Genomic DNA, 17,800 nt, shown 5'->3' on the forward strand with positions numbered 1-17,800 from the left:
ACCACCTATGTAGTAACTGAATTGTGAACTTGTTTTATACCTCTGCCAGACTGTAAGCTTCTAAGAACCTGGCCACTGTGTCTTTCTTACACTCGTATTTTCTGTAAAGCCTAGCTTAGTATTTTGTGCACGATAGGTACTCAGTAAATGCTTGCAAATGAATTGAAATTAGACCACGATTTGCACAAGTCTATCTAGTGTTTAGGTCTCTGACTTCCATGTCGTGGTTTAAATAAGAAGATGTTCATTTGAAAAAATACAATCTCAAATGATATAAATAATCCAGGGAAGCTGATAAATGTCAGTTTGGGTGCTTCCAGCCTCTCTTGGGTGCTCTTTTCCTTTCCTCCCTCAGTCCCCTACCTGCTAACTATAAAAATGTGCATGTAGGTTAGGATCTCAAATGATTTCACTGAGAGTAGCTTAAAGTGTTACGGTCTTAAGAACATTTGTATTTTCACAGAAATTAATTACTAATAATTTCAGCCATCAGTCAATAAATGAGGGAGATATTTATTTGAGCAACAGACTTACTCCAGAGCTGTGGAAATTATACCCATTTTTATGTGAAGTATTTCATTTTATGGATTTGTTAGTAACATTTGCACTGGTTTGTACTCTCTCTCTCTCTGTATAAATATAAGACTAATTAAAAGCAAATAAAAATTTTAATCTTCAATTTAAAATCTGGCAGTACTGAAATATTGTAGACATGTTGGTATTCATTTGCTTGTAGGAAATTCTGCCACTAAGAATTTAAATTTAATTTGCCTTTTTATTATGTGATATGTGCATCACAAGCCTGTGGGCAGTAGACGAGCTTTAATAAAGCTAAAAATAAATAAAATGGGAATGTTAATAAACCTTGTAGCTCATTAAACATTTGGATTCACTGAGTATATATCTATTAATTTTAGAGGAGACTACATTAGGAAACCTTTGTTACATGAAGGTTGTAATTAAGTGAATAATACATTCAAATTCAATACAAAACATCTTCCACATCTTTTTAGTGACAATTCTTTAGTAAAAAATTTCAAGGAACTGAAAGGCTTAAAAAGTAATGATTAAATATGCAACTATAACAATTTATAGTTCTTTCTAAAGAATTAAAATTTAAAAGATTGTCCAAATGGATTCTCTTCTTACATCTCATTATCTTCTTTATCTACTTTAGCATTTGTGATTTCATTATTTTATTAAGAAAGTGCTCTTATTTCTTAACCCCGTTTATTCTTCTACTTTATTTCTATATTTCAAAATTCTCCCTTAGATTTTCTGTTTCCTCATTCTATTAACATATATTACATAAATTCCAAATTATTCTTTTTTTCTCTGTGAATATTCCTCTTTCCTTTGAAAAGCTCTGCAGTTTCTAACCTTAAAATTCATGCTCAAAGACTTTATTTCCAGAATCGTTTTTGTGTGTGTGCTACCATCAGTTATCCATGAAAATCACCATCGGCTTATGAATGTATGGCTATGCAAACAGTGGACACTCATTTTCTGCCTTTTTTGCATGTTTTCCTTTGGAATTTAGGTTTATTTTTAACATTAAATGCATGTATTAGCTTGCTAGGGCAGCCATGCCAAAGCAGCACAAACTGAATGTCTTAAACAACAGAAATGTATTGTCTCACAGCTCTGGGGGCTGGAAGTCTGAGATTAAGGTGTTGGCAGAATTTGTTCCTTCTGAGGGCTGTGGGAGAGAATCTATTCCATGCTTCTCTCCTAGCTTCCAATGGTTTTTTGGCAATCTTTGGCATTCCTTGTCTTGTAGACCCGTCACTCTGATTACTGCCTTCACGTTCACATGACATTCTCTCTGTGCTCGTGTCTCTCTCTGTGTCTAAATTTCCCCTTTTTATAAGGACACTGTCACATTGGATTAGGGCTCACCCTAATGACATGTCCTAACTTGGTCTGCAAAAATCTTATTTCCAGGGTTACGGTCACAGGTACTGGGGGTTAGGACTTTAACATCTTTTAGGGGAACACAGTTCAACCCACAATAATAACACGGTTACTTTCAACATACAGTTATTATTTATGTAGGTTTGCATTATATTAATATTATTTTATGTTAATATTAATACTAATAATTAGCATTTTTACTACATGCTGAGCACCATTTATCTTCATTGTACCACTGCATTTCCACAACGTTCTTAAAAAACAGACACTATTATTTTTTCTCTGTTTGCTAGAAAAACTGAGGTTTAGGGAGTTTTAAAAATTGTTGCAGATAGGCAGTTGTATCATTTAGGATGTTTGTGGCTACAAGTAGCTGGACATGCAAAAAGGGCTTAGACAAAGTATTTTTTTTTCTCATGTTCGAAGAAATCTGGCAATAGGGTGGTTGAAGGTCAGGTTAAGTCATTGCTTGAGCAGTGTCATCAAGAACTTGAGCTCTTTTATGTTTTCATTCTGTCATTCTTAGCATGTTAATTTTCTTTGTCAGGTACTTTCAGGGTCGTGTGATCATATCCTCAATAAGAGGGAAAAACTACCTATGCAGTGTTAGCCTCTACATTGGGAATCAGGGACTGCCTATAGAGGAGAGAGGGAAGCAATGGCTGACTGTTGGGTACTGTCTATCAAATAAGGACTGCCATTAATCTCCTCTGCATGACACCTTACAAAGGACATTAATAGAAAGGCTCCTTTCAGAAATTAAAAATAGGTAATGCATGTGATCTGACATAAAACCATCAGTGAGCAAGGGTGAAAGAATGAGTCTTCATGGTGTGTTTGGATGTGAATTACTTAGAAATACTTTTAAACACTTGCCTGTGCGAATATAGAAAGAGGAAAATTAAGGTTCTTAGGTGTTTCTGATTGGCAGGAGATTCTACACACACACACACACACACACACACACGTATGCACAAACATATAAATATGCCAAGTTAGCATAAGGCTAGTGGAGTCAAGTGAGTAATACAAACTATAATAGATTAAGATAAACGGCAATAGAAATGTCTATTTTTTGTAAAACTCTTCAAAATATATTTTGCAAGCTTTGGAGTTAACACGAGCTTCAGGTTGAATGGATTGCATTCCAGATGGTTAAAGAGAGGATCTTTAGCAAAACAATTTGATAACAGGGGAGTCTTTTTTCTTTTCCCTAAATGTGAGATTAACACCATACAGGATCTGTACTTTGGGGTAAAAAACAAAATCAAATTTAATGTAAATATCATTTCCATCACTACCACCACCCCAGATTTAATATCTATTGATGCTTTCTACCTGAATACATTTTTGCTGTGATGGTTGCATCTGCTTTTGCAAGCCACATGTTAAAGAAACTTTAGCTCAAGTGGAGGTATTTTAGGCAGTGACCAGGAAAATAAAAGTTATGTTCAAGAGGAAAGGTCTCAAAATATTCAAATTAAAATGGTTGATGCTTAACAGTATTAGTTTTCTACTGCTGTAAACCAAATGACCAGTTGATGGCACAATCCATTTCTTTGAAACTATATAGCAGAGAGCCCTGATTTTTTGAAGCTATTGTCTGGAGGCTGCCCTCAGGTCCTAGAGGCCACTTGCAGTGCTTAGAGGCCATTTAGTTACTTGCCACATGAGCTTCTGTAACATGACCCCTTACTGCTCTAGCCCACAGGACAGTCTCTCTTGATTAGAGTTTCTGACTTCAGGGAGAGCCTAGTCACTCTTTTAAGGGCCCACCCAGGACAAGCTTCCTTATGATTAACTTGAAATCAACTGATTTGGGACCTTAATTACCTCTGCAGAATCCTTTAATCTTTGCCATATTCTATTGATTAGAAGCAAGTCACAAGCTTCCCGTATGTTCAATGGGAGGGGATTATACAGGGTATGAATACCAAGGGGTGGGATTCATGGGCCCACCCTAGGGTCTGCTCACCACATTTACCTAGAGAAGGCTCAGGAAGACATGATAGCACTGTGCTGGCCATGTGCAATATATTAGCTCCTTCAACTCTCCATTAGTTACCATTATCCTCTTCTTACATATATGGAAACTAAGACTTAGGACAGTTAGACAGCTCGGCTGAGGCCAGTCGCTTAGGAAGTAGTTGGGCTGGGTTTCTCTGAATTAAAATGCTGTGTTCTTTCTATGCCATAATGTTGTTTTATTCTACTGTATAATCATCAAGAGGTCAAAGAGAGACTCATGGATGGAAATTTTAGGGAGAAGGACCTTTTGACATTTTCTTGCAGTAAATCCACCTTGGTATGGACTGAAGTTAGTTCGGTGCAAGGTTCTTCAATCCTGGCTGCATATTCGAATCACTTGGGGAGCTTTGAAAGCACATTCTCAGGGATGCTCCAATCAGATTAACAAAATGAGAGTCTCTGTGGGGTGGGGCCGGTTGCTTTGGTGTGTTCATGTTTTCTTATTAATAGATGTCCTGGCCAAAATATTTAATTTGAGTGGAATAAAAATTGAATAAATAACAGGTTGAAAAGATATTTGAAGGTGAAATGGACCATTTTGTAGGAGGCAGTGTTCTCTTATCAATCAACATGTTTTTGTAAAAATAATCTAGCTGCTTGTCAGGAATATTATAGAGGGACTTTGAGAATGAATGATTAGACTAGAGGACTTTTAGAGTTTTCTGGCCTTGTGAGTATATGATTCTATGGCACTGGTGTTCAAAAAGTGTTCAATATGACTTATAATGCTTTGCTTTGAAGGGACTCAAATTTTGTCATTTTCTTGACTTACATACTCTGTACAAAAACCTCTTGCAGGAAAATTGTTGCTGTGGTGGGGAAGGTGAGATTTGTAGTTAATAATGATGGATGCCATGAGGAGTGCAAGGAAGGTGTGATGGAGTAAAGATGATTCTAGAGATTTTATTAGAAAGAAAACTAAAAAAAAAAAAAAAAAAATCACAATGGTGCCCTATTTAATATTAATTTCCACTATATTTCTGGAATTCTCTTGCTTCCTTATTCTTACCCCATTTATAATAATTTCCATTTTCAAAAGTGTGGGTCTGGTGTGATGGTTGATTAATACCTTTTTTTTTTTTTTAGCTTAGTTAGTTACTTACTATTCAGATTGCTTTTATATTTTCAGCTTTCTTGCCTTTAAACTATTTTCTTTGCCTCATTTGATTTCAGTTATCTCTTTCCTTTTAAATTCTTTCTCAGCTTCTTCATCTTCATAACTTTAAATCTGCAGTTATTTGTAGCTTTCATCTAGCTAACATTGGCCTGTTGGTTGCCTATTACCTGCTGTGTCAGCATACTTTGATACATGTTACTTGTCAAATCATGTAGGCTTTTTGATACTTTAACTTTGATTTACACATCCTTGAAATATATGATGCAGATTTTAGAAATTTAAATATAGCAGGTGATGAAATATTACATTTTGGAAAGTGGTGGCTGTGAGTATGCATTAAAGGTGTTTGAAAAGCTTTTAGACTACTCCGAAGCTAGGCATCTTTCAGCCCAACTGTATTTTCATCATGTTGAAACAAATGCAGGGATTGATGAGTGATGTCATGTAAGAAGTACAATGGGTCGACAACTTCATTCATACAATTAACACAAATTACCGAGCAATGGTGGTGGTTATTTGACAATATTTTCCCCATGGATTTTTTTTTTTTTTTTTTTTTTGTATCTGTTCCTATAAAATGCAGACAGCAGTCTTTGAGGGGACTGTTCTGCATTTTAATGGCTGATTCTCAGTAAAGTGTTGCCTGACCTTGGGCTCTTCATTTATTTTTTTGAATAAGCTTCAGAATAAGTTTCAAATTATTGGGAAGAGAATTTTAATCTCCATTTACTTCCAAGTATATTACTTTCAATTCTCACATGTCTTGCTAGTCACCAGCACAATTAAATAGTCTCAGAAGATGAAGAATAGAGAGGGGAATTCTTTAGAAACAATATATTGCATGAGTCTCAGTTCCTTATTTGTGTTTCATGGTTGTCTAAGATCTGATGGTAAACAGAAGGATGAAAAGGCATATAATTTCCTTCATTTACTGAGAAGACAAGATAACCTGGAACATGAAATAAAGCAAAATTCAGTGAGAAAGCAATGAAAAATTATAGATTCAATCTTTTGCAATGAGTTGCATATTGTATATCTTTTAAATAGCCTTCAGTTTTGTAAATTTTGCTAATTTGAAATGTACAAAAGCTACGTTATTTTTATCACTATGTGTTTCCAGCAAAGTGCATTCTTTTTGTCTTTATGCTTTTCCAACGAATATTTTTAAAATGAGTTATCTTAAAAGTTTCTTTTTGGCCGGGCGTGGTGGCTCACGCCTGTAATCCCAGCACTTTGGGAAGCCAAGGCAGGCGGATCACAAGGTCAGGAGATTAAGAACAACCTGGCTAACACAGTGAAACCCCGTCTCTACTAAAAAATACAAAAAATTAGCCGGGTGTGGTGGCGGGCGCCTGTAGTCTCAGCTACTCGGGAGGCTGAGGCAGGAGAATGGCCTGAACCGGGAGGCGGAGCATGCAGTGAGCGGAGATCGCGCCACTGCACTCCAGCCTGGGCAACAGAGGGAGACTCCGTCTTGAAAAAAAAAAAAACAGTTTTTTACTGAATCCAGCCTCTTTAATTTTAATGCCATCTTTACTGATGACTAATACAATTATATCTCTAGCCGAGACCTTTCTCTACACTCTAGGAGTATATATCCAATAGCTTTCCCAACACCTTCACTTTTGTTTAACATCCACTAAATATTTAGTGAGCAGCTACTGTGTGTTAAGCACTGTTCCAGGTTGTGGGAATATATCAGAGAAAAAAAACAGAGAAAAATCTTGTCCTCATGAAGTTTTCATTATGTTGAGGAGACACAATGAGATAAATATGAAAAATGGGATGTTAGATGGTTTTAATTGCTATGTAGAAAAGAATCTGGAAGAGGCACTAGGAAATGTGAGTGGGGTGGTTTGCAATTTTAAAAGAGGTAATCAAAGAAAACCTTATTGATAAGATGACATTTGGGCAAAGTACAGAAGAAGGTAAGGGAGTGAGCTAAGAGGACACCTGCAGGAAGAGCATTCCAGGTAGAAAGAACAGCAACTCTAAAGGCCTGGCTGCTTGTTTTTAGGAATATTGACAGTAAGGATACTGGGGAGACTGAAATGGAACAAGGGAAGGAGAGCGACATCAGAGGGGTAAAGTGGACAAGATCATGGATGGCTTGGCAAGGACTTCAGCTTTTACTTCAAGTGAGATGGAAAACCACTAAGGGTTTTAGGCAGAGGAGTGACACCAGCTGATTTATGTTTAAAAAAGATCACTTCTTTGGATGCTGTTTTGAGGATAGACTGAAGGGAATGATAATAGCAGGGAGACCGGTTAGGATGATGACTTAGACCGTGACAATTGTGGGTGGAGATGGTAACTGGCCAAATTCTGTCTATATATTGAGAAATAGCAGACAGGATGTACTGAGCAATTGGATGTGGGATGTGAGAGAAATGACTCCAAGGTTTTTGGCCTGAGCAATCAGAAGGATCCATCTAGCATTTACTGAAATGAGGAAGATGCTTTTATTCAATGTGGAAGTGAAAAAAGAACCTTTTAGATATTATTATTATAAAATGTCTATAAGAAGACTTATCATTTTTAATCCTCAAAATGTGCGTTCTTTCTTATCATTTTAATTTTAAGGTAACTCTGAACACCATTTAAAAAATTCTGTAAGGAGGGTACAGTGACCTGAATTTTCAAACAGCTGTGATTTTGATGTGAATCATATTGTTTTTTGTTAACATATATTAATGTTTATGAATTTTATAGTATGTTAAGAGTTTGGGAATTTCTTTGCTAAATTCACAATTATTCAAACTTGAAACATAATGCTGAGTCCTGCCTTGACCTCCCAATTATCTCTGGCAACTATTTTAGGACTGGGAAGGAGAAAATTCCTATATTATATTTATCTTTGTTTTTAACCCTAGTTTGAAAGCTGATTTTTTAGATAACTTTTTTTCTTAAGAAAGAACTTAGATATGCCCTCATTCTGAAAACTAGGAAGAAGTATAAAGAAAAAACTAGAAATCAACTTTATTTCTTCATCTTGCTGTTACATTTTTATATCCTGACTTTTTCAATCAGGTGTATGGCAAAACTAATGAGAGCTAGGAGACTGTGGCTCACTATCTAGGGTAAAGATTGATGTTTCAATAAAGCTTCCTACTTAAGGGAAGAGCCCAAATGGCCTTGTGTTATCTCATTTTCACCAATATCTAAACAGGCTACTGATTTATTACAAAAATTTCCCAGAGTAAGTGTGCAATAAACTAGTTTAAGAAAGGAAAGGAAAACACTCCCTATGACCCTAGCATATTTATTTGATTTATTTAACAAAAATACACATTATCCTTACTATATGCCAAGCATTTTTCTAAGGACTTTATAAATATTAACTTATTCAATTTAATCATCAGAACAACTGAGTCAGGTACTGTCACACTTTCCACTTAATAATGGCACAGAGAGGTTAAGTAATTTGCCCAAGGTCATACAGCTCGTAAGTAGAATAGCTACGATTTAAACCCAGGCAGTTTGGCTACCAAGTGTCCATGCCTAACCACTACTACTGCACTGTCATGAACTTGGATCCTGTATAGTCAGAATCCAGTTCATTTTGTTTTGGTCACATTAACTCAGTAGGAAAATAATATTATTTTTATTCACATAAACAATCTGAATTTATAAGGCTCATGTACTTTTATGTATTATTATGCTTAGCATGTAGAAGGTACTAAATAAAAGTTTATTAGGTGGAAGTCTAAATAAATGATGTCAAGTGGTGGGAAGCCAATTTAATTAACTTGTAGTGATTTCCCCATTACCCCAGTAGCATTTTCCAGAATACATTCCCACAGAACATTAGCTCTCTGATTTTCTCCTTTAAAAAAAAGATTCTATTGTGAAGTTAGTTTAGAAAACTGCATATTCTGTTAGCTTTTTGAGATTTTCAGTGTGTGTTAGTATATTAAGAGATGGAGAGAAGTCCAAGAGTAAATACATGCTTTAAATTTTGTTTAACTCTTTTATTTTTATTTTTTTTTTATTATTATACTTTAAGTTCTAGGGTACATGTGCATAACGTGCAGGTTTGTTACATATGTATACTTGTGCCATGTTGGTGTGCTGCACCCATCAACTCATCAGCACCCATCAACTCGTCATTTACATCGGGTATAACTCCCAGTGCAATCCCTCCCCCCTAACCCCCCGCCATGATAGGCCCCGGTGTGTGATGTTCCCCTTCCCGGGTCCAAGTGATCTCATTGTTCAGTTCCCACCTATGAGTGAGAACATTCGGTGTTTGGTTTATCAGAGATGCCTCCTTTTTCTTGTGATAATCTTTCAACATCCCATAGAACTAGCAGCCTATGGAATATGCTTTGGCAAGTAACTACTTTATAGGATGAGGTCTAAAGCCTTAAAAATAATTTACAAGGGTGCTTTTCCAATTTCATTTACAAATTCATCATCCATTGTATCCCCTCATAAACTACATCTATTTCTTCACAAGTAACTAAGTGCTCCATGAATTTTAATTCTTCTAGATTCTGCTGGATTTTTTCTCTCTGTGTGGGCTTTTCCATTCTCAATACTACCCTCCCCAACACATAGACACAGAGACCTTCAACCTGAACTCCAGCTTAGTGCTCAGGGCCCAGTTTAAATATCACCTGTGACTTTACTCTCACTCTCGCAGAAAGATTTAGTCACCACCTCCTTTTTGGTCCCCTAGCATTTTGTATATAAATGTATATTATAAATATATATTTTGCTTACATATGTGTTTTTTCTCTTGTTTATCGATGACTCAAAGGCAGGGTTATGTCTTTTACTCATTTTTTATTTCCCTAGAACTTAACATAGTAAATATTCAGTCCTGATAGAACCTCTGTCTTGAAAAGGTGCTCTAGTTTTCATTTATTTTTAATTTTGATATATTCACCCAAACCAGGTTGCCCATACGAATTTTGTAGTTTTATTTTTTTGAGGAAGACAAGGATTAAACACAGGCATTTACTTAATTTTTGTGGTGCTTTATCCATTTATCTTTTGAAAGTTTATAATTTAAAATGTTACTTGGAATACTTAGGGTTTACTACTTAATCACATAGCCAAATGGTTTCCCTGAGAAATATATGTTATTTCTTTTTTATTGTTCTTGTTATTTTTTAATAGTCTTCTTGAAATTGAATAAGACTAATCAATGTTCAGAATGATTGGAGCAATTTTCTAAAACCTGCAAATTCCCCTGTTGACTTACAATAGTTAAAATACTCAGGGAAATAGTGTAATCATTTCCTTCCCCGTAATTCGTCCTACTCCCACATTTGTAAAACAGTAATTTATTTACCTATTTATTTAATAATTTCAGATGGATTCAGGGAGTTCATGTGCAGATTCGTTACATGGGTATATTGCATGATACTGAGATATGCATGATCCTGTCACTTAGGAGTGAGCATAGTATGTAACAGTTTTTCAACCCTTACCCTCCTCCCTACCTCTCCCATCTAGTAGTCTTCAGTGTCTATTATTGCTGTCTTTATGCCCAAAAGTAAAGTTTAGCTCCCACTTATAAGAGAGAGCATGTGGTATTTGGTTTTCTGTTCCTGCGTTAATGTGTTTAGGATTATGGCTAAGTCCTTGTGTTCCATTTTTTAAAAGAAAAAAAGGATTATGGCCTCCAGCTGCATCCATATTGCTGTGAAGAACATGGTCTTGCTGTTTTCATGGCTGCATAGTATTCCACATATATATGTACCACATTTGCTTTATCCAGTCCATCATTGATGGGCACTTAGGTTGATTCCATGTCTTCGTTATTTTGAATACTGCTGCAACGAACATACATGTGCATGCATCTTTTTGGTAGAGTAATTTATTTTCCTTTGGGTATATATCTGGTAATGGAATCACTGGGTTGAGTGGTAGTTCTGTTTTAAGTTCTTTGGGAAATCTCCGAACTGTATTCCACAATGGTTGAACTAATTTACATTCCCACCAACTGTGCATAATTACTCCTTTCTCTCCACAGCCTCTTCAGTGTCTGGTGTTTTTGAGTTTTTAGTAACAGCCTTTCTAGTGCAAGATGGTATCTCATTGTGGTTTTGATTTGCTTTTCTCTGATGATTGGTGATGTTAAACATGTTTCATGTTTTTTGGCCACATGTATGTCTTTTGAAAAGTGTGTGTTATGTCTTTTGTCCATTCTTTAATGGGATTATTTGTTTTTTGCTTGTTGAATTGAGTACCTTATAGATTCTGGATATTAGACCTTTGCCAGATGCAAAGTTTGTGAATATTTTCTCCCATTCTGTAGGTTGTTTACTCTGTTGATAGTTTCTTTTGCTGTGTCGAAGCTCTTTAATTAGGTCTCACTTGTCAATTTTTGCTTTTGTTGCTATTGCTTTTGAAGACTTAGTCATAATTTCTTTCCTAAGGGCTATGTCCAGAATGGTGTCTCCTATGTTTCTTCTAGAATTCTTATAGCTTGTAATCTTTCATTTAAATCTTTAATCCATCTTGAGTTAATTTTTTTTTTGTATATGATAAAAGGTAAGGGTCCAATTTCATTATTCTGCATGTAGCTAGACAGCTATTCCAGCACCATTTATTGAATAGGGAGTCCTTTCCCTATTGCTTATTTTTGTTGACTTGGTTGAGTATCAGATGGCTGTATTGTGTGTAGCTTTATCTCTGGGTTCTCCAATCTGTTCCATTACCGTGTGTGTGTGTGTGTGAGCATGCATATCTGTGTCTGTGTGTTACCAAAACCATGCTGTTTTGAGTACTGTAACCTTATAGTATGGTTGAAATTGGGTAATATAATATCTCCAGCATTGTTCTTTTATCTTAGGATTGCTTTGACTATTTGGGCTCCTTTTTGGTTCTATATGAATTTTAGATTTTTTTTTTCTAATTCTGTGAAAAATAAAGTTGGTAGTTTGATGTGAATAGCATTGAATCCGTAGATTGCCATTGGTACTATGAGTATTTTAATGATTTTGGTTCTTCCAATAATCCATGAGCATGTCATATATTTCCATTTGTTTGTGTCGTCTGTGATTTCTCTCAGCATTTTTTTTGTCATTCTCCTTGTAGAGATCTTTCTCCTCTTTGGGTAGATCTATTCCTAGGTATTTTGCTTTATTATTATTATTATTATTATTATTTTTGTGGCTATTGTAAATGGGATTGTGTTCTTGATTTGGCTCTCGGCTTGAACATTATTGGTATATAGGAATGTTACTGATTTTTCTACATTGATTTTGTATTCTGAAACTTTACTGAAGTTGTTTAACAGTTTCAGTAGCCTTTTGGTAGAGTCTTTGGGGTTTTCTAGGTATAGAATCATATGATCAGTAAAGAGACATATTTGAATTTCTTTTTTTTTCCTATTTGGATGGCTTTTATTTCTTTCTCTTGGCTGATTGCTCTGTCTAGGACTTCCAGTACTTTATATTTAAAAGTAATTAGTCACTTTTTCAACCTAATAGAGCATTGTATTGATTTCTTAATTACTCTGTTCTTATGTATTCTGTGATAGGTATTTTTTAAGGTCAAACACCTTTAAAGTAAATCTAAATAAATTATGTTAGCTGACTCTTCTTTCAGAGAAAGGATGTCAGAAAGAATTACCCACCACTCAAGAGATTCCCTTTTAATATTGATGATTGAAATAACTTTTAATTATTTATTTTTCTAGTGTGCTCATTAGTAGTCTGTAAAAGGTAAAAATAAGTTCTCTTTTCTTATGAAGAATGCTGTATCTTTAGCAGCACAAAGGTTCATCAACTCATTTACTTTAGACTACCTGTTGAATATAACTTCATTTATGGAATATTTTAGTGCCTGAATCACTCTAATTTCATCCAACACTACTTCTGCCATAATTCTTAAATATTTTAATGTCCATGTGGATGATCTTGCTACTACTACTGTAGCCACTTGATTCCTTGACCTCCTTTCCTTCAGTGATATTGTCTTCCATTCTTCCTTACTCATTCTTATATTCATTCAAGACCATATTATAAAAATAATTGCAATCTTGTCAAAATCTCAATTCCATGAATCCTTCTATTATTACAAACTCTTATCTTTCCAGTTTATTCTTGAATACACTTTACTCAACAATCTTTTGACCTTTACCTACCTACTATCTGTTTTACTGCCTTTCTTACCCATCTTAAATTTCATGATTAATCACTGTAATAATTCCCTTGTACATACCCTCTATTCCTCAACCAAATCATAAGGTTGGTTAAATACAACTCTTCTATACCTTATCTATACCGCATAGCTTCCTAGGCTTATGGGTCTCACTTTAAATTATTGATCACTAAACTCAAGTAGACTTTTAATGCTTCCTAGCCATCATATTTCTCCATGCTACACATATTTCCGTACTTCTAGATGTCCATTTCATATCTTTTCCTCTCTTCTGAAACCTCAAACATGTCTATTTCATCAAAACTTCCAATGGATGACTTTGCTTCCTATTCCACTGAGAAAATAAAAGCATCCAGAAGACATCATTCTTAAACATGTACTACCGCATTTAATGACCTTCTGCCTCTGTTAAACTCTGCCTTCTGCCTTGTTAGGATGCCTGAAAAACTGTCCACATTTGCAATTAATGCCAACATTTTACTTGTGTACTATATCTTATTTCTCAAATGCACTCAAGAACATCATTACAATGATTTTCCCTTGTTTTTCTCCAGTTACTGGTTTCCCTCTCTAATGGTTATGTCCCACCATCTTACAAACGTACTGTTGTATCTTTCATTTTAAAACAAAAAAACAAATGCAACCTTATTTGATCCTACTTTGCCTTCACTCAATCTACCATTGTACATCTCTCCTTCCCTTTATGGGAAAATTATTCCAAAGAGTTTTCCTACTGTACTATCTCTAATTTCATTTTTCTGTTTTCATTTTATCTTCAACCATTTCAAACAGTTTTCTGCCTTCAACAGAAATGTTTCAACTGAAATATTTCTGGCCAACGTAACCAATTACTCCCATATTGCTAAATCCAAAGGCCAAATATCAATCTTCATTTTACTTGGCCTATAAGCAATACTTGACACTTTCATGACACCGCTGTCTTTTGGTTTTGCACCTAATCTGCTAGCTTATTGTTCTCAGTCCTTTGTTACGTTTTTCTCTTTCAGAGCTTTTAATGTTGGAGTGCCCAGAACTCTTATTCTTATTTTTTCTATTCTCATAGTCTTTGTGATCTCAATTAGTCTTATAGCTTGTATTAGTCCATTCTCATGCTGCTATGAAGAAATACCCAAGACTAGGTAATTTATAAAGGAAAGAGGTTTAATTGACCCACAGTTCTGCAGGGCTGAGTAGGCCTTAGGAAACTTACAATCACAGCAGGAGGAGAAGCAAACATATCCTTCACATGGTGGCAGGAAAGAGAAGAATGAATGAAGAGGGGGAATAGCCCCTTATAAAACCATTAACTCTCATAAGAACTCACTCACTATCATCAGGACAGCATGGTGGTAACCACCTGCATGATTCAATTACCTCCCATTGGGTCCCTCCCAGGACACACAGGGATCATAGAAACTACAATTCAAGATGAGATTTGGCTGGGAACACAGGCAAACCATATTATAGCTTTAAGAGACATCTATATACTTATGAGTCCCATGTATATATATATTTCTTATGTGTTTCTTTCCTTTAAATCCCAGTCATTTAACTCCAGCTGCCAGATCAGTATTTCTATCTGGACATCTTAATAGTCATCCCAAGGTTAGTATGTCCCGGACTTACCTTCTGATTATTGCTTCTTTTCTCCATCTCTTCCTCTAGTTTTTCCATCCCAGTGAATTCCAATTTTGTTCTTTAAGTTATTCAGGTAAAAAAATCTTTGAGTTCTCCTTTATTCATCTTTTTATCTCATATCTCAATTCCAGTCTGGCAGTAAATCCTATCTGCTCTGAATTCGGTGTAAGTCCAGAACCTTACCATTTCTCACCACATCTACCCACTCTTACCCTGGTTTGAGCCATCATCATTTTTAACCTGGATTATTGCAGTAACTTTCTAACTGCTCTACCCTTTACTCCTTCAGTAATTGTTAACATACCAGCCAGAATTAAGAGTTTGAAATATTTCATATAATATCATTCATGTGTTTAAAGTTTTTCTGTGACATTTCATTTCACTTAAAGAAAACCCCAAATTTCTTAGAGTGACTCATAAAACTCACATAGTTTAACCTCATTTCCTCTTACTCTCTTCCTATCCCCAATTGTACTACTGCTTCTCTAGGCACACTGATTCCTTGTGCTTCTCAAGTTTGCCTAGAACATTCCCACCTCAAGGCTTTTGCTGTTGCCTCTGCCTAGAAACCCTCTTCCCTAAGATATCATCATAGCTCACCTCCTTGCCTCCTTCAGGTCTTGATTTTAATGCCAATCTTTGTGAGACCATTACTAAACACCCTATTTTAAAAGTTAACCTCTCTATAATCTTCACATTTTTGTTTCCTATTGTATTATTTTCATAGCACGTATTACCATCTAGAATACTATGTAATTAATTATAGACAATTTAGTTTATTATTTATTCCCTGTTTTTCCCCTAGACTCTCAGAGGATAGCAATTTTTGTCTTTTTTTATTAATATATTAATAGTGTCTGTTGTACAGTAGACCTTCATTAAACATTAATTAAATGAATATATGTATAATGGTCATACTGAAGAAAAATATTTTTGTAGGATTCAGACCAAAGGGCCCACTATGAGCCTGTGAGAGCTAGTCAGATGGTGGGTGATTTATTTGCAGGTTGTATGAACATCTGATCTTGATATGGGCCAGAGAGGATATAAAATAATTCAGTATATCTTAAAAAATAATTTGGGAAGAGACATTAAGGATCCCTCAGTGCTTGGATAACCAGATATTAATGCAGGAATTTATATTCATCAATTTTTATCCATTTTCCAATGCTTATGTTTTTGCTGGATCATTCTGGTCTTAGTGAAAACTCACTTTAAAAATCTTTACTAATGAAAGAACACATGTCTTATAGAAGAAATATATTCAGAAATTAGAGTCATCTCTTATAAGATTTATAAACAGTTACAAGAACTTATGCTTGGAACAGTAAAAAACATCAAAAGGGGAAATCTATAAGTATAAACACACCACATAAAATAGAAATTATAAAATATAATTAAATAAAATGCCAGCTTACAACACACACACTTTAGAAGAAGAAATAAAGAAAATACAGGAAAATATAAAAATAAACTGTTATGAAAATACAGGCTGAGATACCCAATCTGAAAATCTGAAATCTGAAATTCTTGCAAATCCAACTTTTTAAGCACTGACATGATGCTCAAAGAAATGCTCATTGTGTTTTAGATTTTCAAATAAGATAATCCATGTAAGAGAACATCTACATGATTAGAACTCTGATACAGAAGTTTTTTTTTTTTTTAATCTTATAAAGTTGAAGAAAATTTGGTCCAGTCATTGGTGTTCAGGTTACTTTTGTCTCTGCTTAAAACTGTTTAACTCTCACTGGACAATGCCCACTGGGGAAATTATGATAGAATAACCAAATCCCTAATGAACCATTAGGCCACTTTTTTTTTTTTTGCAAAATGTAATGATTAATGGCCCTATCTCATTCCCTTAAGCCATTTATCTTCAACTGTACTTTTTAGTGTACTAAAAATTAATTTGATTATATTTGCAGCATAAAGTTTTAATGAAATGCTTTGAGGAGGATTCGAAAATAAATTGTGTAACATTTGATTTTAAATACGCATGGAATTTTAGGAGCCCATATTAGGTAGGGTGGGCTAATTGCTATAACAAATAATCTCAAATCTCAGTAGCTCTTATTTCTACCTCATGTCATAATTCAGTGAGGGTAACTGGGAGGTAAGAGGAAGGCCTTTCTTTTTCACAGTCATTCAGGGACTCAAACCTCCTTCCATTATGTGGCTTTCATTGTGTTTTGTTTTTTGATCTTCAAGGGCTTTCTAGCATTCCACTGGATATCTTTGTATCTGTTCAGCAGGCAAGAAAAGAGAGACAGAATATGGAAGTTTTAGGAGCCAGACCTGGAAGCGTTGAGTATCACTTCTACACATATTCCTTTAGCTATAACTTAGTTGAGGGCTTTACCCAAACAAGTGGAGTGGAAAGTGTATTCTTAGAGTAAAATAAAATGGGATGTGTTGAGCATATAGCATTATATCTCTTACAATGTCTGATCTAGCCTTTTCCCATTTATTTTATTTCAGATGTTTAATGCAATGAAGTAACATAAGTTTTTCTAAAATAAATTTATTATTTTAATTTGCTATCTTTATAAGTTTCTCGTCCAAAAGAGTCATAGACATTTAATAGATTTGTTTTAAGTGTTCCTGGCCATACATATTAATTTGTCTAGATTTTAAAGCTAAGTTTTTAAAAATGTAATTTAATTAGTTTACTTTTATTATACTTTAAGTTTGGGATACATGTGCAGAACGTGCAGGTTTGTTACATAGGTATACATGTGCCATGGTGGTTGGCTGCACCCATGAACACATCATCTACATTAGGTATTTCTCCTAATGCTATCCCTCCCCTTTCCTCTACCCCTCGACAGGCCCCAGTGTGTGATGTTCTCCTCCCTGTGCCCATATGTTCTCATTGTTCAAATCCCACTTATGAGTGAGAACATGCAGTGTTTGATTTTCTGTTCCTGTGTTAGTTTGCTGAGAATGATGGTTTCCAGCTTCATCCATGTCCCTGCAAAGGAC

At 35.1% G+C, this 17,800-nt stretch overlaps 1 protein-coding gene across 1 annotated transcript in view; it reads left to right on the forward strand.

The window, feature by feature from the left end:
* Positions 1 to 7,414: 7,414 nt before the first annotated feature.
* The window catches only part of NELL2 (NEL-like 2 (chicken)), a 436,529-nt gene continuing 426,143 nt past the window's right edge, over positions 7,415 to 17,800 (forward strand). Inside the window, exon 1 of the mRNA XM_011936068.1 lies at positions 7,415 to 7,611. The gene's annotated coding sequence lies outside the window, so the exon portion shown is untranslated. The remainder of the gene's footprint in view (positions 7,612 to 17,800) is intronic.

Source organism: Colobus angolensis, unplaced genomic scaffold (genome assembly GCF_000951035.1).
Source record: "Colobus angolensis palliatus isolate OR3802 unplaced genomic scaffold, Cang.pa_1.0 Scaffold150, whole genome shotgun sequence".
Classification (NCBI taxonomy): Eukaryota; Metazoa; Chordata; class Mammalia; order Primates; family Cercopithecidae; genus Colobus; species Colobus angolensis.